The 24,770-nt window shown below is 35.6% G+C and overlaps 1 long non-coding RNA gene, 1 other non-coding gene and 1 pseudogene across 2 annotated transcripts; 2 read left to right on the top strand and 1 right to left on the bottom strand.

The window, feature by feature from the left end:
- Window positions 1-1,626: 1,626 nt before the first annotated feature.
- Window positions 1,627-1,733, top strand: LOC148802856 (small nucleolar RNA R71). The gene has a single exon (XR_016081648.1). It is a non-coding gene; the product is annotated as a small nucleolar RNA R71 (small nucleolar RNA).
- A 6,194-nt stretch (window positions 1,734-7,927) lies between these two features.
- LOC148802857 (putative disease resistance protein At1g61300) lies at window positions 7,928-17,932 on the top strand (annotated as a pseudogene).
- A 3,485-nt stretch (window positions 17,933-21,417) lies between these two features.
- LOC148802858 (uncharacterized) lies at window positions 21,418-22,335 on the bottom strand. Its single transcript, XR_016081489.1, has 2 exons — window positions 22,158-22,335; window positions 21,418-21,640 (listed from the first exon to the last, which is right to left on the bottom strand). It is a non-coding gene; the product is annotated as an uncharacterized LOC148802858 (long non-coding RNA).
- Between the last annotated feature and the right edge of the window lie 2,435 nt (window positions 22,336-24,770).

A 24,770-nucleotide genomic window follows, 5' to 3' on the forward strand; every position in this document is an offset into this window, starting at 1 on the left:
ATCACCAATTCGAAGGGTTAGCTTTCCTTCATACACATCAACCAAGGCTTTCCCTGTGTTTATAAATGGTCTGCCAAGGATCAAGGTGCAATCACAATCCTCCTCAAAATCGAGCACAACAAAGTCCACATGAATTATAAACTTGTCCACTTTCACAAGTACATTCGCCACCATGCCATGAGGTTTCTTGATGGAGTGATCGCTAGTTGCAAAGTCATCAAGGTTGGTTTCACTTCTCGCAGACCAAGTTTCCTGAAAATAGACAAAGGCATCAAATTAATGTTAGCACCTAAATCACACAAACACTTAGGAAACTCAATGCTACCAACAACACATGGAATTGTAAAACTCCCTAGGTCTTTCAATTTGGCAGGCATCTTGCTGGTGATGATTGAACTACACTTTTCAGTCAATGGGACAATTTGGTTATCCTCCCATCTCCTCTTATTATTGATGATTTCCTTCAAAAATTTAGCATATTGAGGCATTTGGGCAAGAGCCTCAGCAAAAGGAATTTTGATTTGCAGCTTCTTAAAAATATCCAAAAATTTGGAAAATTGCTATTCAGTCTACTGCTTCTTCAGTCTTTGAGGAAAAGATATTCGTGTGACATAGGGTGAAGGTTGGGCATTAGAGTGATTCCCCTTGTCACCTTGGTTCTCTTCTGACCTTTCATTGGGTTCTTCATCATAGATTTCAGCATTGGTTGATGAAGGACTCTCAACATCTGTACTTGTCCTCTTACCTTGCACATCTTGCTTTGGCTCCAACACTTTCCCACTCCTTAGTGAGATTGCTTTGAGCTGCTCTCTTGGATTAGTCTTAGTGTTACTTGGTAAATTACCTTGGTTCCTAGTCGAAATAACATTGGCTAGTTGGCCTATCTACAACTCCAAGTTGTGAATTGAAGATGAATGGTTCTTTGCAATGTGATCAAGTTTAGCTTTCATCCTTCTCTGGGCCTCATCCTGGTTGCTTATCTTTCTACTCATCATGTCCATAAATTTATCCAGCTTGGCTTCAAAAGGAGTTGTTCTATCATGCTAAGGATGTGGCTAGAATCCTGGTGGCCCTTGCTGTCTAGGCATGTTGTTGTTTTGGAAACTGGAGCTACCAACATTGATGTTATTGTTACTCCATGAAAAATTGGGGTGGCTTCTCCACCCTGGGTTATATGTGTTGGAGTAAGGGTTGTTGACCTGTCTTCCTTGGAATTGATTCCCCACAAAGTTGCATTGCTCCATAAAATTTCCACCTGCAAAATTAAAATTTCCAACGCAACAATCAGAACTAACATGACCAATACCATTACAATACTCACAGATTGGTTGCATAGAATTGTTGATGGTGTTGGTTTGCACGTTCATGGTGCCCAATTACTTGATTAAGGTTGAAATCTGAGCCTGCAAGGATGCTATGGAGTCCGCTTCTGATTTGCCTCCCTATCTAGGTGGGTTTAGCCTCTCGGCTGGCCACAACCAATTGTTAGCTACCATTTCCTCTAAGAGATAAAAAGCAACATCTATAGTTTTCCTCATCAAGGAACCTCCTATAGCAGAATCTATAGTATCTCTAGTAGTGCGAGTGGCTCCATTGTAGAAAGTCTGAATCAAAAGTCCCTTAGGTAAGCCATGGTGAGAGCAGCTTCTCTGCAAATCCTTAAATCTTTCCCAAGCCTCATACAATGATTCATTCTCAAATTGCTGGAAGGTAATGATGTCTTTGATGATCTTTGCGGTTTTAGCTGGGGGAAATACTTAGCCAAGAAAGCTTGTGCCAGCTGTGCCCATGTGGTTTTGGAATTCGATGGTAGAGAGTTTAGCCACACTTTAGCTTTATCTTTCAAGGTGAAAGGGAAAAGCCTAAGCCTAATAGCATCATCTGACACTCCATTGTATTTGAAGGTATCATAGATTTCCAAGAAATTTGCAATGTGAGCATTAGGATCTTCGTTGCCCATGCCATAAAATTGCACACTTGATTGGATCATTTGGAGTACAGCTGGCTTAATCTCAAAGTTATTAGCATTGATGTTCGGCCTTGCAATACTTTGCTGTGCATCATGTAGCCCAGGCATAGCAAAATCTCTAAGAGTTCTTTGATTATCATGTCGATCAGCTTGGTTGCCTCCATTATCCTCCGCCATCTCTAGAACCCTTACTTGCTGAGCTTTCTTGTTTTCTCTAACAAATTTCTCAATTTTAGGTCTGAAAGGAAGAAGCTTGGGTTGTGAACTTCGAGTTCTTCGCATACGCTGAAACAATACCTAAAGAAAGAATGCAAACAAGCAAACAAACAAACAAACAAAAGTTAGCAAAAACTAATAAAGAACTACGCTTTAAATAAATAGAGACTAAATGAATTATGGTGTTAAATAAAATTCATTCCCCGGCAACGGCGCCAAAAACTTGACCACTATCCACAAGAGTATGGAGTCGTGCAAGTAATACAGTAAGGAGTACATAATTGTTCCCATGAGGAATGAATTATTTAACCACCTATTAATTTCTTCTCAACTTGTTTAATGTAATAATCAATTGGGTTGCGAATTAAGGAATTTAAACTAGCACTACTGATTAAGGAAATTAAATGACAAAAGCAAGAACTTGAATAAAATCAATAACAAAGTTGCTAGGGAATAATCCTATCACAATCACCAAGATTCAATACCAATAAAATCTCATGAGGGTTGTTACATTCCAAGGTGTTTCCTAAAAGCACTATTCGATCTTTCTCAAGAGTCAATTAGCTGAACCTATGTTCAATTAAATAGAATTACAATTGATGAATTCTCATTCTCTCAATCGAAATCCTCTTTGCATAAACACAAGCTGTTAATACACCTATACGGAAATCCTACCAACAATTTGATATCTCTACCCAATTATTGGCCGAATAAGTGTTATTAGTTCCACCTCAATTATCATCTCTCAATGAATAATCTTGATTAAAGAACGAATTATTGGTGATTAATCAATGATAAGTAACCAGCACAAATAACACAATGCATGATCAGGTATTAATCCCTAATAATAGAAACCTAGACACTCATGATGTAATTAAGAACAAGCAACTACCCTAATTACTTTTGGATCAAACCACTTTTAATGATAAGAAAAGTCACTGCATACAAGAATTGATAGAACCGATTCAACAATCAAATCTATAAGCTATCCAACCGAGTTGAATTCAGTCTTGGGTTGGCGAAACCCTAATTTATGAGCAGCCTCTCTCGAGCGCAGCCCATCCTATCTCTGAATGACAATTTTTGTATCTCTATCAGAAATTTAATCACCAAAGATGCATTAAGAACAAAGAATTTGCAGGTCATCAATTAAGGTATGAATGATTGCCAACCGAACCATGCAATCATCTCTAATATGCATTCAGTCCGTTTCTTGATTAGATGATCTGATTACCTAAATTCTTTCTCAAGCAATTCAAATAATCTAAGATGCAGGAACAATTCAGCCAAGATTATTCTATAAATCGAAACCCTAATCAAGAATCCCAAGAATAAATCACACTCAATCGGATCTTCTTAAATTTAATTACAAATCATAATTAAAGTTCATCATGTTTCACATAAAAGCAAGAAAGAATAAAGATTCAATAGAGAAACCTCAAGAAATCCTAATCGAATCTAGGTTACCAAACTGCAGAACCAAAGAGGAAGACAACTTATGATCTTTGCATCAATCTTTGATCTCCTTGCTGTGATTCTTCTCCAGTTCGCATTCAGCAACCCTTCTCTTCTCTCCAGCAGTTCTTCTTCTTCAGTTTTGTCTCCAAGGGTTCGAACCCTAATCACTTCTTTTTTTTTATATCATTCTCTTTAGATAAAACCCTGTTCTCGTGTCAGTGGGAGAGTGGTGAATTCACGGATGAAAACTTGCAGGCTAAGGAATCTCTCCAGCACGTCAGCAGTCCGATTGTAGATAATTTGGGCCCGATTTTGTCCTCGATTCAGTCCGTATCTATCAAACATCAAAACATGAAAGTTGTAGAAAGTTTCCTTGTATTTTCAACGAATCATGAATCATGTCAATCGGAATCCGGATGAGAGAGTTATGCCCAAATTACGATGCGGTGCTGAAATTGTCAAGAATTACATGATTAGCCTTGTTTTCCACTTAACGCTTCCTTTCGTGTCCTAAATCAAAATATAAGAATAATGAGTCCATTTAGGCACTAAGTAAGTATAAAAGATTAAATATTAAGGATTAAAAATATGATAATTTTCATTCTCATCACTCTTCTATCCACCCAGGCACGAAAATTAATAGGTCCATACATTCCTTTGCTTCCTTACGAGATAAAGCATCTCTGCTACAATGCTTTCCTCCCCCTTGGATAACAAATATCAAAATCATAGCCTAAGGTAGACCTTGCTAAGCGGGTGTTATTGGGTGAGAATAGTCATACGTTGCTATAAAATCTTGAATCTCCCACCTAACAAATATGGCCTCCAATGGTAAACTATTGACACTACAGCTAGGAGTTCCTTATCATATGTTGACATATTGGGAGTTAAACCTTGCAAAACTTTGCTAAACAAAGCTAGACGAGGACTTCTTTCCTGTATGAGCATCGCACCAATTCCACTACCATTGACACTACACTCAACCTCAACAATGAAACACTTGCTAAGGTCGATCCGGTAGGGTGGTGGTCATGGCCTTCTTGAGTGCCAAAAGGGTATCCTCAACTTCTACTCCCCAATTACATGAGCCTTTCCTCCATAACAAGGTAAGGGGCCTAGCGATGGATCCGCAATTCTTCATAAACTTTCTTTAATAACCAAAAAGCTAAGGCCGAGAAAACCACGTAACCCCCCTTAACTATATATGGCTGGTCTGAGTTAGTTCTACATCCCTTCAAAAGTTTGTGGACTCATTAGTTATGCTAGGATCACACACAACTTTTGAAGGAGACGAGGTCATAATACTAATCCACAAGAGGCAAGCACCAATAGTTGTGGAGTTAACTAAGTTGATAGAAAATTCAATAACAATTGAAAATGGAGATTGGAGAGTGGAGATAATATCAAAGTTGAAAGACTACTACAAAAATATCAGCTAGTTCATGAAGTCTTGTATTACAAGTTTCCAAAAGGAGTAAGTGTTAGACAGTTATGCCCTTAGCTCCAATAAGATTGATGTACTTATTGTCATTTATTGTAATTGAATAAAGTGCATAATTGATTTGTGTTATTATTGTGTATTTCTGTGTAATATCCTTAAACTGGACACTAATGAAACTCGTGTTAGTTTAGAATCTTCACAGTTGTTGGATAGACCTAGGGAGGTTTATCCTGCCAAAGCTGACACTAATGTGTTGCCAAGAAGGTTGGGGTGGTTGTTCTCAAGCTTCTAGGGTAAGACCCAGAGCACATATAGTGTGGGTTCTCTTGAAACTCTGAATCGGGACCATTTTCCAGTTATGCCCTGTACCTTGGAGATAGATGGACAAAACTGGAAAGTTACACCTGACCCCTAGACTCGATTGTGGTACTTCACTAGGTGTTGGGTTGGACTGTCTTTGATATGCCAATCACTGAGATCCTTAGCGGGGGTCAAAACCTGGGTATGTTGGGGTAGTCTGAGAATTCACTTGAGTGGGTGATAATAGTGACAGGATTAGCCTCTTTGTCGGACAAAGTGAACGATCGGGGAATGTGTTGTTTCTGATGGAAAGGTCCAGGTGAGTAGAGATTGCAACACTGTATCTTGCAATCGATGGAGAGGTCCTCTCTTGTCAGGCAGTGTTTGATCATTATGGGTTGAGAGATTGAGTGTAAGACCATTTAAGGATGATAAACCTAATGGGCTAATCTCACGTAAGACCATTGTCCCTGGGCCTTCATAAGGTGGCTGGACTCAGGGACGACCTACTGTAGATGTTGGGCCCATTAAGAGCCCATGTTGATGGGCTCAGGGGTTTATTCAGATAGGCCTTATAACAGAGGATAGGCTGAACCCATATGGATTTTGTGGAGATCAATGCTAGGGTCCCATGCCGTATAAAGAGAACCAAGCTAGCCAGCAATAAGGTAGTGAGCTTGAAAGCTTAATAGGCCTAAAGTCCATTTCGAATTAGGTATTTAATTAGATTAATTAAGGGGGCAAATTTGGTTTATAATCAGACTAAGATCAGCTAAAAGGATAAGATAGGTCTTATCCATTTAAGAATCCAGATCCAAATAAAGATTTAGATCAAGGAGTTCTTTCCTGATTAGATTAGGAAGCTGATCTGAAGAGATTATAAATAGGAGTCTTCAAGATTTGATTTTGATATTATTTTTTGGCAGAAGAAGCAATTTTGAAATTGTGCTCACAACCCCTACGTGATTCTTGTTGAAGAATCTCCCTACTGATCCTGCCTCATCCTAAGCTACGTCATCTTCAGTGGAGGAGGAATTTTGTACTCTCTTTGGGCATGAACACCTACGTTGGGAGGAGCTTTTGTGTGGATTCCACATCAGGTATTCCTCTCCCTAATCTTTAGTTCAGATTTGGTTTGGTTTGTTTCAAGAAAGATTCTTGAAAAATGCAATTTTTCTAAAACTGGGAATATGATTCCTGGATGAGAGAAAGAAAACTTTGAAATTTCACCCAGCCACTCTGCATGGTTCGGCCATCCATATGATGGATCTCCCATCCCTTTAGTAAGAGCACAATGCCTGAGAGAAAAACAAGCACATAATACCCTAACAAAAATGCACGGAAAGTATTACAACAATCAATGGACAACACTGTATAGAAAAAAATTACAATGATTAAGATAATACTGGCCACATATGATAGAATAGGCCAAAGAAACACAATAGAACTGCACTAATGTCCTACCAAAAATAGATACAAATGAATGCTTAATAATATCTAATGACGAAAAGAAGCAACCTTACATAGAATACCTCACAAATGGAACAGTCCCCCTGAACATAAAGGTAGCTAAAAAAGGTCAAAAGAAAAGTAGGGTGATTTGTGATAATTAATAGAGGGACTGCTATTCAAGAAGTCATTCAATAGAAGGCCCTTGAGATGCCTCACCATGACTAAGAGTCTACAACTCATTAATGAAGGATAATCGAAGAGAAGCAATGTATACACCATATGACCCTCTAGAGAAGCAACAGGATGAAATATTTAGACTATGTTTGGTTGCAGTACAATTTTGTTTGCACTAATACTAATGCATGGGAGTAAAAATGAAAAAAATGCAAATTCCTGTTTAATTTTGTTTTGGGTTTTATTTTAATCTGTTTCATATCTTAATTTAGTTCATTTGTAATGCAATCAAACAAAATAAGCTTAAGTTTGAAATAAATATAGGCCAGAATTTACACTCAAATCATTTGCACTGCTATAATTTTGCATCAATAAAAATTTATTTGCATTGCAACCAAACACAGCCTTAATGCCAAATGGATAAAACTATATTATGCTTAATATTTTCTGTTGCCTCGCCAAAGTGTATAAATCCTCTTTACGGAATCATTGGCATCAATAGTGGCTGTACTAGCTAAAATATGTACCATATGCAAAAGCATCAATGAAATGAATGTTTCCATGCACTTTATTTGTATGTTTAACTTACACAATCCCTCATTAAGGAGCTAGATGTCATTGATGTCATTGATTCCTTTGCATCCTTATCTGCGCAAATAGCCAATCTAAATAAAAGATTGGATAATTTTAGTAATGCAGCCGTTAATACAACATCTAGCATTTCATGTGATTTATGTGGACAAATAGGACACGCCAATTCTGATTGTCAATTAAATAGTCATTTTATTTCCCATGAGAATGCTAATTTTATCTCTCATGCTGGCAGGACAAATTACAACCCATATTCAAATACATACAACCCAAGGTGGAGGAGTCATCCCAACTTCTCTTGGAGCAACAATCATCAAAAGGCACCCATGGGATTCCAACCACAACCGCCCCCACAAGAGAAAAAGGGCAATCTAGAGGAGATGATTTCTAAGTTCATCAACACTGCTGAAGCAAAATTCCAAAGCCATGAAACAACAATTAAGAACTTAGAAGTTCAAATGGGGCAGGTTGTGAGCATGTTATCAGAGAGGAAAGAAGGAAGGCTGCCCAGAAACACAGAAAAGAATCTCAGAGAGCATGTGAACGCCATAGCCTTAAGAAGCGGGAAGACAATCGGCGAAACCCAAGAAGACAACAAGAAAGCTGAATCGGCCAATCCACAAAGGGAGAATGAGGAAAGTACCCCTAAACTGAATTTACATGAAATTAAACTCCCTATTCCCTACCCAAGAAGAGTTTTGAAGGATAAATTAGATCAATAATTTGAAAAATTTCTGGAAGTATTTAAAAAGATTCATATTAACCTTCCTCTTCTTGATGTGTTATCACAGATGCCCAAATATGCAAAATTCCTGAAGGAGGTGATGTCCAACAAAAGAAAATGGGAGGATTGCGAGATGGTAAATTTGAACGAAGAATGCTCAGCCATCCACCAAAATAAATTGCCCCCAAAGCTTCATGATCCAATGAGTTTTTCTATACCTTGCACCATAGGGAAAACTGAATTTGAAAAAGCTTTATGTGATCTTGGTGCTAGTAAAAATTTAATGCCCTACTCTATTTTTAAAAGGTTGGGATTTCATGAACTAACATCTACCACTATTACCCTACAGTTGGTCGATCGAAGCATTAAATACCCTAGGGGAATAGTGGAAGATGTCTTAGTTAAAGTAGGGAATTTCATCATCCCTGTTGATTTCATTGTGTTGGATATGGAGGATGATAGATCAATGCCATTAATTTTAGGGAGACCCTTTCTTGGTACTAGTGATGCTTTAATTGATGTGCGAAAAGGTCTACTTACCCTTAGAATCAATGGTGAAGAAGTGGTGTTCAATGTATTTAAAACCATGGAACATCCCAACACAATTGAACATAAAATTTATGCAATCAATAGCATTGATGTTGGTGCAGCTGAAATTAACACATCTAAATTAGATGACCCCTTTGAAAGCTACATTATTAATTCATGTAAAAACATGCAGGTCATGGAGGAAGAGGTAAAGAAGGCGATGAACTATTTAGAGGACGGCCAAGAAGGGTTCAAGCCAAGACAAGGTAATGCTCATTATATTCCTAATGAGAAACCGTTACCCTCTGTTTTGCAGGCCCCTATTCCAGATCTGAACCCACCCATGATGGATGAAAGGGGAGCACACCGAAAGCTGCAACCAAGAGAGTTAGAGGATCCGATTCATGATAGGGAAGTTTGTTTCCTTTTGTTTTTAGGTTATGTTTAGGTCATGCTAACAAAATATATATATATATATATATATATATATATATATATATATAATAAAAAAATAAAAATAATAAAATAATAAAAAAATAAAAAAATAAAAAAATAAAAAATACTTTTTTTTCTTTCTTTTGTTACTTATGATTGTGTTTTTTTCCTTTCTTAAGACATTAATCATAGATAGCAGGGAAGTCCTCTTAAATCTCTCTCCTTGTTCTTGCTATGCACATTCCATACATTGAGGACAATGTATATCTAAAGTATGGGGGAGGATTAAGGGGTTGATAAAATTTTTTCGAACTCTAGTATGCTTTGATCATCACTTTTTAACATTTCCTTTTGAAATTTCTGCTCCTTAGAGACTTGTTTTGGAATGATTGCAAACCACCTTGAATCATGTGCTTAGGTAGGATAGACAAGAAAGGATGCAGGCAAATCTAGCTGAATTTTTTGGCTATAGAAGGCATCTCAGTAATTTGAATGATCAACGGGCAAGATGCAATACAGAGTTGACCCTTGTGAGCATTTGGTTTCTAATGGACAAATAGGGGTTGATTATTTTAGAACTTGTTTTGTTAGACATGTTGAGACCACGATAATGAGTTCATGTATTGGAACGTGTTATCCAAAAAAAAAAAGTCGTGTGGGATGGAGCATAAAATGCACTCACATAGAGAGAAAAAAGAACTAGTGTGAGATTGAGCATAAAATGCACTCACACTAAAAGAATAAAAGGGTGAGATGGAGCATAAAATGCACTCATCCCTAGATCCCAAACCCTAATTCACCTTTTGATGCATTGCACTCATGATAAGTGGTGGAAATGTGATACATAAGCAAGCTTATGGTAATAACATTCTTTGTTTTGTTTTGAAGAATGATGAGAGGGTATTTTTTGAATCTTGCTACATGTGATTATTAAAACAAAGAGGGCTTACTCTGGCCCTAAATTATTCATGCGAAGAGATGTCTGCTTCCCTTGATTGTCGATCTCACTTGGGGACATGAGGATTGGCGATTTAAGATTATTCTTGGACAAGTTAAAAAGGAAAAGAATTGGACGAAGGGAAGAAGCATGGATACTGATCAAGGCATGCGGGAGAACAAATACCCTGTTGAGAGAAATCCAAAACAAATCTTTTAGTTAGTTTGTTCTTGTTTGAATTTTGTTTTGAGTTTTGTCTTGCCCGAGGACGGGCAAGAGTTTAAGTGTGGGGGATTTGATGAGAGTAGAATTTATCATATTTTTATCCCCAATTATTCTATCTTTTATACTAAATTACCATCTAATTGGACTCATATTTCTTGTATCTTGGTCCAGGGTATGAAAGAAGGCATCAAGAGCAAAGAAAGACAAATCGGATGATTTTTTACAGTTTCAACATTGTTTAGTGATCTGGGCCTAACTCACGTCTCTGAACTCCGAATGGGCTGATTCAAGATCCATTGGAAAGATAAGAGAAAAAGCCACAACTTTCATGTTTTGGGCTTTCGCAGATTCGGTGTTAATCGAAGTAAATTCTGGGCCCGAAGTCGCGTCAAATTCATAGGAAGGCCCAATCCGCAACTGAAGCCCAACTCGCAGAAAAGCATGGCTGAAGCCCAATTCGCAGAGGATGCCTATTACGAATCCAAGAACAAAAAATTGAGAAGAATCCTTCTAGATCTAAATTCTTGATGTAATCTTAGAGTGATAAAAGGATTGAGTTCAAGAGATAAAGATAAAAGATTAGAATTAGGATAGGACTTTCTATTTCTTGTAAAGATCAACTTCAAGAGAAACTAGGAGACCACCCCCTCCCCTTTAATCTATATTAAGGAGGGGGCGGACCAGCTTTGTTAAGAACTTAATCACTTGATCACTGAATCATTCAATCATTCAATTTCTTATTTTAATCAATAAGCAAGGAGCAATCAGTCAAGAAGGGTTCAAGAAAGGTTCAAGAATTCAAGAAACTTCAAGAAGAGGAGATCTCAGCACCATGGGCGAATTCAAGAGTTCTCTCTTCCCCTTTGTTTGTTTTAATTCTTTCATCATGAACTGATTTATTTCTTGCTAGGGCTATGAAAAGCCTAACCATGTTAATGAATATATTTTTATCTTCTTGATTTATCCAAGATTGTGATTTCCATATAGTCTATGAATTATTGTGCTTAATGCAATTAAGAGCTTGGACACCTCTTAATTGATTTAGGTTATGTGAATGAATTGAGAGAGGAATTCACATAATTAACAGAATAATTCATAGTGTGAATTGAATGGTATATAGAGATATATATACATGATTCATCTGAATTTAATGGTTTTCTTGGTCTTAATGCACTTCCATCTTGAGAGCTCTACTTGAGAGATCGAAGGGTTACCTGATGGGCGTAGGTTTAGTATATCTCGAGAGAGAATATTAAATAAATTTGGGAAAATCTCAGCTTATGGGAATGACAATTAGTCTTGGATAATTGGACCCATCAATATTCATTGCATTGGTTAGGTGGACCAAAAGTCCTAGCGATTCCATCATTTGCATATTCGATTAAGTGATCACCCTTGTTTTTATTTTCTTTGTTCCAGTTTTATTTTCAGTAGTTCTTGCTCAATTCTAAATTTCAAATGTCCAAATAATTAGGGAAAATTGTGATTCTAATACTTATTTTGTTAAATCCCCGTGGGAATGATATTATTATACTACTTGATAACTAGTGCACTTGTTAGGGTTATATATTTATATCTATTAGTCTGTTATAAATTAAAACATAAAAATGTAAAAATGTGGTCAAAATTGTTTGGATTAAATGGGTCAATGGCTCAACCGCTTAGATCAACTGTTATTGATCAAATCAATAGGTTTTGACAAAAGAATAATTAATAGGTGAAACAGAACCGATTGCTTGAACAGTTTTTGAATTAAATGGTCCAACCATCCGGATTAAGACGATTGAGAAACCATGATTTTATCGCATTATACCATCCAAAATCCAAATTGTTTATCGCAATCTAAACACTAAACTCTGGTCCTTAAACTGATGTTGTTCAGTAAAAGTGGATCCCACCCATCAAAGCTAATCTCATCAGTTATTCGTCTAATCCTGGCTAGGGATTGTTCCTTCTTCCACTAGGTAATCTTATTTTAGATTTGGGGTTTTTATCATTTTGTCCACCCATTTAGGATTTCTACGAATGGATGAATGCTACACGTGGATTGACGCCAAATTCATGGAGAGTATGCGGTTTAGTTGTGGAACTGATTGGCTTTCTCTACCTCATTGTGCGAATTATCATCCAGCCATGATAGTCAATTCGTTTAGGTTTTTCGGTAAAAGGAATTGCTTCTAATTAATACCATTTCTGTTGACCATTAATAAAAATGGGAATTATCCCAGTCTTCAAAACTCCCTGATTTTAATTTCCAAAATTACCCCTCACCATTGTTTTTAATTGCTTTGCAATTGTTTAAAAGTCCATTAATTTTTGTCTTGGAAATTCTGATTTTTATCTTCAAAATTACCCTAACTATTTATTATACCATTTATATTCTTTACTCCTTTAACTATGTTTATTAATTTATTTTCTTAAAAACCAACAATAAGAGATGATTGTAGAGGTATAAATCGGGTTGTCGGCCGTGGCCCAACATGATCTAGACACGATTTTGAGCTGGCCTGGCCCAACATGACACAAATTGAGCAGGCCATACCGCATGTTTCCGTGGCCGAGCTCGCAACACGACCCATATATATAAAATTTTTATTATTTATTCAAAAATTTTAAAAAACATGACTTGGCCCAGTTTGTGGCCTTGCCTGACCCAAGGCTCAACCTACGGAATAGCGTGGCATGGGCCCACACGAGCTCAGGGCATGGGCTGTATCGGACGAACACCACAAAATATTGTAGGGGAGGGAAGCATGGCCCGACTTGGCCCGTGGGCCGGCACAGCATGGCCTGCACTTTGCATGGGCCACGTGCAAGACGTGTCATGTTTGCCCAACATGGCCCAATTTACACCTCTATGTGATTGATTGGAAAATATGTGAATAGAAATAATATAGGTTTTGAGACACTTTGAACTAATGGAGTTTCAAGTGTTTTTGCTCTTCATTATGATCATATTCGGTCCTTTTCCTTTCATCTCAAGAAATTTCAACAGCAATATATGCCAAAATCGTACTCAATATCAACATTATCACAATTGCAAAGTTTTATTATCTCCTTCGCTCTTTTAAGTTTTGAAAATGCAATAGGAATTTTTGTTTCACATCAAACTTTAGTTTAAAATTGAATTTCTTTGTTAATCATTTCTGTTTAATTAGTTTTAAGTAGTTAGGGTTTAATAAGTTTTGATTTATAAGTTTCAAGCACTTTTCATCTTTGGGTTTAATTCAGTGTTTAATTTTATGCCTTTAGCAAGCTTACATTTGCCCAAATCAAGTTTGTATTTGGAATTTCTAAGCAATTTTTTGGTGAGTTTTGTAATTTGTAAGTTATCACACACCTAATTCTCTTAACCATCAGCGAAAGATGCCATAAAAATACCAAAACATAGTGCTTATTCCACGTGAAGGTCCAAGTTGTTTTCTTTCATCATCCTGTACTTATAAGCTAAGAGCAAAGCCCTTGTGGTGGTTTTCTTTTGGCATCCTCTAGGTTTGGTTTCAACATCTTGCACTAGAAAGTTGAGAGCAAATCCCCCTAATTCTAGGCTCTTTAATTGAAGTGAATCTATGCCACACTGTTCCCACTATGATCAGTCCTTGGATTTTAATTTATGACTAGAATGAAGCATATGGTTGGTTCCATAGCCCTCTAAGCCGTTGTGCTAATGTTGCAATATGGAGCTTTTTGCGTACTTACATACACAGACATTACATTATATGTCAAGTGGAATCCTTGATCATGTCTTAAGTCAGTTTTGTTTTCTTTAACATTACCACTCACACTCAATTAGGATGAAGTAATTTAAGTATGATTTTGTTTTAGGACAATCAAACAGATTGGCAGTAATACAAGTGAAGAATCAAACAAGTGGCTACACCCAACTTGGTTAAGATCTATATCTGGATGTGGTATCATTCATTGGTTCAAATATCTCATGCATCGCATGGGCCATTGTACTAGTAATTTTAACCAACATTATTTGAAAGACAAACCGTTGATATGTAGGCTAAGGTTGGCTGCCCTGCATTATCTTTAATCAACAGGAATGAGAAAGAAATTGTTTCTAGAAGTACATATGGAAGACATGAATCAGGGGTAGAGCTAGGGCTGCACACTAATAACCTGTTTTGACAATTAAAATTAAAAAAATAAATAAAAATGACAAAAAATCGTTGAATGGGTCAACGGGTTAACGGTTTGATTGCTTGAGTCAATGGGTCATTGACCAATTCCATGATTTTTGGCAAAAGACCAGGTTTGGGTAAAATGGAACCGGTTGCTTGGTTAGCTCCTGAGCCGAACGGTTTCACCGCCTGGGTCAATGAAGGTTCGAAAACCATGAATGCAGTACCTGAATTTTTGAAAATGGTCACTTGAGGTCCTATGTTTAGCATTCATCACGCACGTGATGTTACATACAATTGAATTATTTCAAAATCCCAAAATTATCCTTCAAAAGCAATGTTTTCAACCCGTCGATGACTTGGTCGTTTGTATTATTTGAATCGTCACCCAACTAGTATTCCGGGTCTGGTTCAGTTAAGAACCGTTAGATTGTCAAAAACCATTGACTTGGTCAAGAATCGTTTGACCTAGCTGGTTCGATCGTTGACCCGTTTGACCTAGTCATTGGGTTGCAGGTTGCACAATCAATGTGTGCAAACTTTTGGAGGCCATAACATTGCACTCCGATGTCTAATTGGGGTGATTTTTTTATTTTGGGTAACTTTTCGAGATCTATGCATTTCAAGAAGCCATAGGTGCTACCCCACTATTTTCACAAAAAGAGCCCCTATTTTGACATCAAATTGTAATTTTTAATATTTTTTACAAATAAACTAAATTAAAAAAATAAATTATACATTAAAATATATATATAATATATCTAAAATATATTTATACATTATTTATTGATAAAATATATATTTATATGTACAGACAATGTGACCTGGCCTTCCGCTAGACAATGTTCATCATATCTACCCACCATGCTGGTTTTGTAATTGCATCAGAGGAAATCAAGCTGCTCCAATGATTGGACTATACGGTACAGGGGGAGTAGGGAAAACGACCCTTCTCAGAAGAATCAACAACGAGTTTGTCCTCAAAACAGAAAATAATAGTCATTTTGATGCTGTGATTTGGGTTGTTGTGTCCAAGGAATTGAACACGACACAGATTCGGAAGCAAATTGGCGATCAATTGGAGATTCCACGAAAAGAAGATAAAAGCCTGGTTGCAGAGGCCACCGACATTTTCAGGTTGTTGAGTCTAAAAAATAAAAAGTTTTGCTCGTCTTGGATGATGTGTGGGAACGAGTTGATATAGAGGAAATTAGAATTCCTCATCCCAGTACTGTCACTAAATCAAACAACAAGTCAAAGGTGATATTCACAACTAGATCTAGATCTGAACATATATGTGGAGTCATGAAAGCTAAGAAAAAGTTTAAAGTTGAATGCTTGAATGATAATGAAGCATGGAATCTGTTTCAAGAGACGGTAGGAGAGGATACCCTGAATTATCATCCAGACAAACCTCAGCTAGCCAGGGATGTTGTGAAGGAGCGTGGTGGGTTGCCCTTGGCTCTCATCACCATTGGCCGCGCCATGACTATGAAAAAGACTCCTCAAGAGTGGGAACATGCGATCACAATGTTGCAGAGATCTCCGGCAGAGATTTCAGGTATGGATGAAAAAAGTGTTTTCAATTTTGAAGTATAGCTATGATTATGCCTTGCCAAATGATAAAGTTAGAGATTGTTTCGTATATTGTTCCCTGTTTCCCGAAGATTTTTGTATCAATATGGAACGAGTCATAGAATATTGGATTGGGAAAGGATTCATAAAAGGATACGAGGAAATGAGGGAAGCAATGAATGAAGAATATGATATCATTGCAACTCTAAAACGAGCTTGCTAGTTAGAGCCAGATGGGGATAAGCGTGTAAAGATGCATGATGTGATTCGGGACATGGCATTATGGATAGTGAATGAGTATGGAAGGAATAATAAGAACAAGAATTTGCATTTGGTGGTAAGGTATCAAGAGCTGATGGATGCATCTAAGCTTATCTTAAAATGGCAGGGCGCCAACAGGATATTTATGCTGCCTCCTTCTCCTTTCAGTGGTGTTGATGATTATGAAGTGCAGCAAATTAATGAGAATGAGGCCCTTTGAGTGCCCCAATCTTGTGACCTTCTTAGCCAATCGTCTACGTAAGGAATTCCCTACTAACTTGTTCCGATCTACCAAGTCTATTAGAGTTTTGGATTTATCTGGTTTTTTATTTGAAAAAGTAAACTTCCCCAACTGAGATTGTTGAATTGGTTGAATTGGAGTACCTCAATCTCTCACATACAAATATAAAGGAATTGCCATACGAGTTGGGAAATTTGAGGAAATTGAGGTACTTGAATTTGTATGATACAAGAGATCTTCATGTGGTTTCGGTTGAGGGGATCCTAAAGCTGTTGGATCTACAGTATTTGAACCTATACGACTCAGTTTAGGGATTGGGAATTGGAAGGTAGATCATCATCAAGATTGATGGAACTATTTGAAGCCTTAACACACTTAACTGATTTCGGAGTAACGATAAGCAGTGACATATCTCTCCAAAGTTGGCTCAATTCCTACAAGTTGAGGAAGTACACAACAAGTCTATGCCTTGAATATTGCAAGACCAACTCTTTCCGCATAACTACTACTCCTGAAAATATGTTCGTAAAAGACCTCGGGTTTTTAGATTGCGAAGAGTTGAGAGATATTAGTTGGCGAATGGAGGAGACAAAAAAGGGGTCAGAGGAGTCAGCCTTGATGCCAGAGATATTATTATCACTCCAACTCGCTGATCTTCCAAGTTAGAGATTATAGAGTTGCCGCACATATGCTTACAGAACCATCAATCTCCTTATATTGATAATTGTAAGGTGTTGGAGGACCTAACCTGGCTTCATCATACTCACAAGCTTCAAAGGCTTATTCTACTGAATCTGCCAAGATTAAAAAAGGTAATACCAAACAAGGACTACGTAGGAGAAATGTTGATACCAGCATTCTCAAATCTTAAATTTATATTTCTTCACCATCTACCGGAATTAGAAGACATCTACGCCGGTGCCTTGCCTCTTCCGTTTCTAAGAGTATATTTACATAGAAGAATGCCCAAAGCTGAAGAAGCTCCCAGTTGACTCCAGCAATGCCAACAACAACAGTTTTCGTCAGATTGAAGGAAGCAAGGAATGGTGGGAGGCGCTAGAATGGGATGATGAAAGCAGCAAGTCCATTTTCCAAAAATACTTCACCGACATATAAACTCAGAAAAGTAGCAAGGTAATTAATTAACCCTCATTATCGATTTTATTGTTTTGTTTGTAATGTCTTGACGATGATAATCGTGACTTTTAATTTTTGTTATCCCTACTTGTATATGAGCTTTCCTAAAGCAAAATACCATTTCTTTTCTGTCTTATATAATATAAATAGAGTATTGATCCCTCCAGTTTGTCTTAAAATGACATCTGCATCTTATTTAATTTGCAGATAAAAATTAAAAACGTCTATCCCTGCTGCTGTTTCAAGTTATATGAACAATCCAATTTGTCCGCTAACAAATTGAGTATTGCAGTGTAGCAAAGACAAGAGACAAAAGAATGTTTTCTCCATCTCCCTAAGGTTTTTTTCTCAAATTCTTAATTGCTTAATACTACTACCTTTTGTTTGAAATAATATCATGCTGTTATGCAAATTTATTTTGAATTAACTTTGTGGGTTTAAGAGAAGAAATAAATTGTAGGAGAGAAAATTGTGGATCTTTTTTGTCTTACTGTAAATTTTTTTTATAATTTTGTATATCAACAAAATAATGAGCTAGCCATGTATATCAACATAAAGAATGCAGGAGATTTGAACCAGCCATATTTGATTTTTCGTTAACCCACGAAAGATCATTTATCGTAACTTGGTGAAAGGGAGGCTGTTCACGGGTCGGGTTGCCTATAGATCAAACCGAAACCGACCCTCTATTAAGTAAAACCGATATGATCGGTTTGTGTTTCAACCAAGGTTTAAAATTTTGTCACGTATTAGCCCGTATCGGCCGATACATATTGGTTTTTCGACTTACCAACACGAGAGACAGTCCTAAATCAAAGGTACTGTCTCTTTTCGTCGTGCCGAAATAGTATCAACTTTGTATTGGGCTGGTATCGGCCCATTTCGGTATGTTTCGGCCGATACGCGATGAATTCACTGTTACAAACAAAACAACCTTCGAAAGAGGGCTTCTAAACCCATTTCAGAAGCCCTCTTTCTTCCCTAAACCCTCTAAAAACTTTCTTTACATTCCTAGAGACTCAAAATCTAGGAGAAACCCATTAAAACAACTACAAAATTGAAATATTAACCAAGTTTTTCAAGGTTGTTTAGAAAGTAGAGAACATAGGATGTTTTTTCAAAATTTTTTACATTTTCAGCCAATGTTTTTGTTTTTTTTTTAGTTTGGATACTTGAAAACATCTTTATGTATGTTGACCGGCAACTCGTGTGCAAAAAATCCCACTTATTTTGCTGCTATATGAAACTTTTTGTGAATATTTGAAGAAATTCTAGAATAATAAAAAATCTGAAAAAAAATGAAATTTTTACGTTTCTCTTTGGATCTACCTATAGAAATTGATTACGTTGTAGACCTATGGGTGATCTACCATGTCCATAGATCAATTGAATTTTTTTCTAAATAATTGATTTTTTTTATTTTTTTTATTTTCAGAATAAATAAAATATATATAATTTCTTTAATTTTATGTGATAGATCTACAACATACTAACCTTATAGGTTGAGTATGTTGAGAACTCTGGATGATCTTGATCTACATATCCATAGATCAATTGAATTTTTTTCTAAATAATTGATTTTCTTATTTTCGGAATAATATATATATATACATATATATATATATAATTTTTTTAATTTTATATGATCAAACCCTATAGGCTGAGTACGTTGTAGATCTATGGATAATCTACCATGTTCATAAATCAATTGAATTTTTTAATAAACAATTGATTTTTTATATATTTTTTTAAATTTTGGAATAAAATCATTTATAATTTGTTTAATTTTATGTAATTTAACTCTATAGGCTAAGTATGGTGTAGATCTATGGATGATTTACCATGTCGATAGATCAAATTCATTCAATTTTTCTGTTACACATTTACTTTTCTTAATTTTAATTTAAATTTTAGAATGAAACATGAAAAATAATTATTTGAATAAAAATAAATAATTATTTAGTTTTTAGAAAATTAGAATGAAAAATGCAAAATAATTACTTGATTTATTATGCCCATAAATCCATTCGATTTTTCTGTTACATATTTACTTTTCCTAATTTTAATTTAATTTTTAGAAGAAAATAAGAAAAATAGTTATTTGAATAAAAATAAACAACTATTCAGTTTTTAGAAAATTAGAATGAAACATGAAAAATAATTACTTTATATATTATGTCCATAAATTCATTCAATTTCTCTGTTACATATTTACTTTTCTTAATTTTAATATAAATTTTAGAATAAAAATAAAAAATAATTATTTGAATAAAAATAAATAATAATTTAGTTTTTAGAAAATTAGAATGAAACATGCAAAATAATTACTTGATTTAGTATGCCCATAAATCCATTCTATTTTTCTATTACATATTTATTTTTCTTAATTTTAATTTAATTTTTAGAATAAAACAAGCAAGACAATTATTTGAATAAAAATAAATAACTATTCAGTTTTTAGAAAATTAGAATGAAACATGAAAAATAATTACTTGATATATTATGTTTGTAAATCCATTCAATTTTTCTGTTACATATTTGCTTTTCTTAGTTATAATTTAATATTTAGAGTAAAACATCCAAAATAACTATTTGAATAAAAATAAATAATTATGTAGTTTTTAGAAAATTAGAATGAAACATGAAAAATAATTACTCAATCTTATTATGTCCATAAATCCATTCAATTTTTCTATTACATATTTTCTTATCTTAATTTTAATTTAATTTTTAGAATAAAACAAGCAAACACATTGGAACTAAATTGAGTGTACTTTATTAAATAGTATGTTTTAGTTCCCATATGTTGATTATGTTTTTTCATAAAACCCACAGCATATTGTTTCTATGTATAAATATCCCATTTATATCTTATATTTAGTGATACTGATGTTTATTTATGATTTATTGAAGTATTTATAGCATTTACATGTGTTTCTATGCATATCTTAATTTTTCGTCTGTATCCAAGGCATATCCCGACACATCTCTTAAATTTGCCTTTCCAATACGCATAGCGTTTCCGATACTTTGAACCTTGGTTTCAACCAACTCCAAACTTGCACAAAGCAAATAAAGTCAAAGTGCTAATATTATATATAATCTTTCAGAATATATTTTTTGAAAATATATATTTAAAATCAAAACATATATACAAATATATCAGAATATACTTTCTAATTTCTGGAAATATATATCTGATATATTTCAGAATATATATTTTTCAGATATATATTTATTATTTAAAACTATCTATATTTAACAGATTTTTTCAAATAACTCGGTTCATTTCAGTTCGGTTTTCACACATAAAAACCAAAATCGAATCAAATTATCGGTTTAATTATATTTGCAACCCAAAACCGACTCCTAATGAAAAAAAACCAGCCAACTCAGATTGGATCGGGCCGGGTTGGTCAGTTTGGTCGGTTTGGATTTATATGTGAACAGCCCTAGTTAAAGGTTCCACAATTTTCAAATCCAGAACGAGCAATGATATCAAATTTAGGTGAGTCTTCAAGGTCTTGTCTACTCCTAGTAGTCAATTAAGGAACTGGCAACATTAACTTCAAACTGTAGGTACGAATTTATAATCCTCTCGCCTTTCTAATATGGAAGTCCACTGCTTTTGATTTTTGATCTATATATCTTAATCAAGAGCTGAGGTGATTTTCCATTTAAAATGAAACCCCCCAAAAAATTATTAATAATAAGATCAAGCAGAACGAAGAGGATTAAAATTGCAGATGAACAAGGCTTAATTTGATCTGGTCTCAAATTGCAGATGAACTAGGCTTGACCTTCTCTCTTAGGAAGTGCAGCAAATGTTCACGTTTCCAGTTGTCAACTCTGCAAATAAGATAAACCAAGGCAATATAAGTAAAATGAAATAAACTATAGCTTTAAAACATTTAAAAAAATGAGTGAAATATGAAAACTAGTGGAACCACCTGAACTCCTGAACTAGAGGTCTAAAGCCACATATAAAAAGGGGATTAAAAGGCAAGAAAATAGCAACAAGGTTAACGTTTGGACGATCAAATATATTTGCATCATCGATTTTAGCAGACTACATTGTATGGAAAATTATAATAGATAAAACAACTAGATTGTAGTTTGCTTTACCATGGATGAGTAGGAAAAAACAAAGTTGGCTTCATCAATTCCATGATTGATTTTTTTAAACAAAAGGCTATGCTGCTTGTTTTTGGATTGTCAAGAAAGCCCTCCTGAAGGTTAATGAACAGGGCCCAAACAGAGGAGGCCTTCCACTAAATGCCATAAGCCAATTTTCAGCAGTCCAGATGGCCCATTTTTGTGTCAACATTTAATGAAGTAAACCAGCTAGAAGACATGACAAACCTACCTAACGGTTTCCTTATGTTGACCATCATGAGCCAACATGACGAGTTTGGGTGGAGAATTGAAAACATATTGAACTTTGACAGAGGGGAACTGATCTTTCTCTTCCTCAATGAAACCCACAATTTCAGGGTAAAATACTAGTTTCCTCATGCATACTTCTAATACTGCACCAGCGCAAGTAATCTGCAATTGCAAAACGAGACCAAGTTTAGACCAATAAGTAGGAATTACATGTCACATATCATTTTGACTATGTATTTGTTGTTACTGTACATTTTAATTTTAATTAGATGTTTTTTAGTGCAGAGGAATCGGAGGTGGGGCAGGGCAGGGTGCATATGAGGCCCATCATCCATACCATGGAAAGCCTATGTTCTAATAAGTGTTCACGAGCGTTTGGTGAAAAAGCAATTACTTCAAATAGGGGTAGTATAGATATTTTCAAAATGACATGGATGGCCAAGATAGCCCAAAAAGAAGTGCTTATTGAATAAGCACTTAAAAATAAGCTCGAATTTTGGGTTTCCCAAAAAAATGCTTATTCTCAGAATGAGTACATATTTCAGGCTTATTTCACAAACACCAATAAATGATTATTGGTGCGGTCCCGGCCCAAAATAACAAATAATCACTTACTTTTAAGTACTGCAAACATGGCCTAAGAATCTTCTTTTGAGTTCTATGCATCTTCACTTTTTTTTTTCAATTATAAAATAGGCCAATCATCCAAATCCCCAGATTTAAATAGCCATTTAAAATAGGAAATCATATAAAGTGGATTCTTTTCTTGCCTTGCTGATTTCTCAAGTAAATATTGTATCCTATTGCAACACATGAATACATGGCATCCAAAGGCATAAAACACTGCCCACATCCAAGAACCCCCCAATACGTGACAGGTCATAACCACACTGGAAAGATCATCTTCTACGTGCTAAATAGATCTAGTGTGCTCACTCTGGATGCCAAAGCTCTTGCCTCGCTGAAATGCAATATGCTCTGCAGTAATGCATGTTTTGACGGCCAGGGCAATACTTAGAACCGCCCTACTAATATACAAATAAAAAAAAAATCCTACACCTTGACCACATTCAAGTGGCTATGATTAAGGATCTAGCAATTCTCCTACTAAACCCCAGAATAAGAGAGAGAGATCAAACTAAAAGAAACTACTTCTGGTTCATGAATACTAATAAAATTGGGAAATTTTCTTCAAGCTAGAATTCTTTGAATCTTTTCTGTTCATGCAATTATTAAATACAAAGTAAATATTACCTGAAAATTTACTGGTATCTTAGCTTACCCACCCTATGGAATGACAACAGCATCTAATAAAGTTTTCAAATATATAACTAATGGCAATAACTCATAAAAGAGGCTAACATTTTTCTTTTTTTTTTCTTTTTTTATACTTTTACTATACCAAAATCATATGAATTTATTTGATCTGTAAATTTGATATTGAGAAAGCATATGAACATGTTAACTGGAAATGTCTGGACTTTGTGCTGGAAAAAATAAACTTTAAGCAGCAATGGAGAAATTGGATCAAAGTCTGCATTATGTCTCCTAAATTCTCAATCTTGGTTAATGGGCAGTCTATGGGATTTTTTGACAATTCCAGAGGCGTGACAAAGGGTGATACCCTCTCCCTTGCTTTTTATTTGTGTCATGGAAATCCTTACACTTTTTAGCAAGAAGGCCACAGTTTCTAGTTGTTGGGAAGGCTTTGCAATCTCTCCGCAAAGGGAAAAGGTCAATATCCTCCAATCGCTAGATGACACCCTATGCTTTGTTGATGCCCCTTTGAATCAGCTGCAGATTGTCGTTGGAATTCTTAGCTGGTTTGAAGCGGTTTCTAGGTTGAAGTTAATTTGAGAGATAGTCAGATTATTCCACTGGGTCAAGTTTCAAATTTAGATGAATGTGCTGAGGTATTGGCTTGCCAGGTTGAATTCCTCCCGATGAAGTATTTGGGGTTTGCCCCTTGGGACAAAATGGTCTTCCTCTTCGGCTTGGGCCCCAGTCATTGAAAGAATGGAGAAAAAAACTGGTTTCTGGGAAGGCAAAATATCTTCTTTTGGGGGTAGAGCGACTTTGATGAAGATTACCTCCTCTAACCTACCCACTTACTTTCTTTCTCTCTTCCCTATCCCAAACAAAATAGGAAAAAGATTGGAGCAATTACCGAGAAATTTCTTATGGGAAGAACAAAAAATACACCTTCTCAAGTGGGATCTAGTGTGTCTCCCTAAGGAATAAGGGGGCTGGGATTAAGAAGTCTGAAGAAGTTTAATTCCGCTCTTCTCAGTAAGTGGATCTAGAGATTTACTTCTGAAAGAAATGCTTGGTGGAGAAATTGTTAGACAATATATGCTCTTTGCTCCAATCAGATTGATATACATATACATTTATTGTAAATGAATAAAAGTACATAAGTGATTTGTCTTATATTTGGTGTGTTTCTGTGTAATTACACTTAAACTGGACACTTATGAGACTCATGTTAGTTTAAAATGTTCTTAGCCATTGGAGACCGGGGGAGGTTTATCCTGTCAAGGCTGACACTAATGTGCTGCCAAGTTGGTTGGGGTGGCTTGCCTCAGTTGCCAAT

Source organism: Nelumbo nucifera, chromosome 1 (assembly GCF_055504915.1).
Source record: "Nelumbo nucifera cultivar China Antique chromosome 1, China Antique-T2T, whole genome shotgun sequence".
In the NCBI taxonomy this organism is placed as follows: Eukaryota; Viridiplantae; Streptophyta; class Magnoliopsida; order Proteales; family Nelumbonaceae; genus Nelumbo; species Nelumbo nucifera.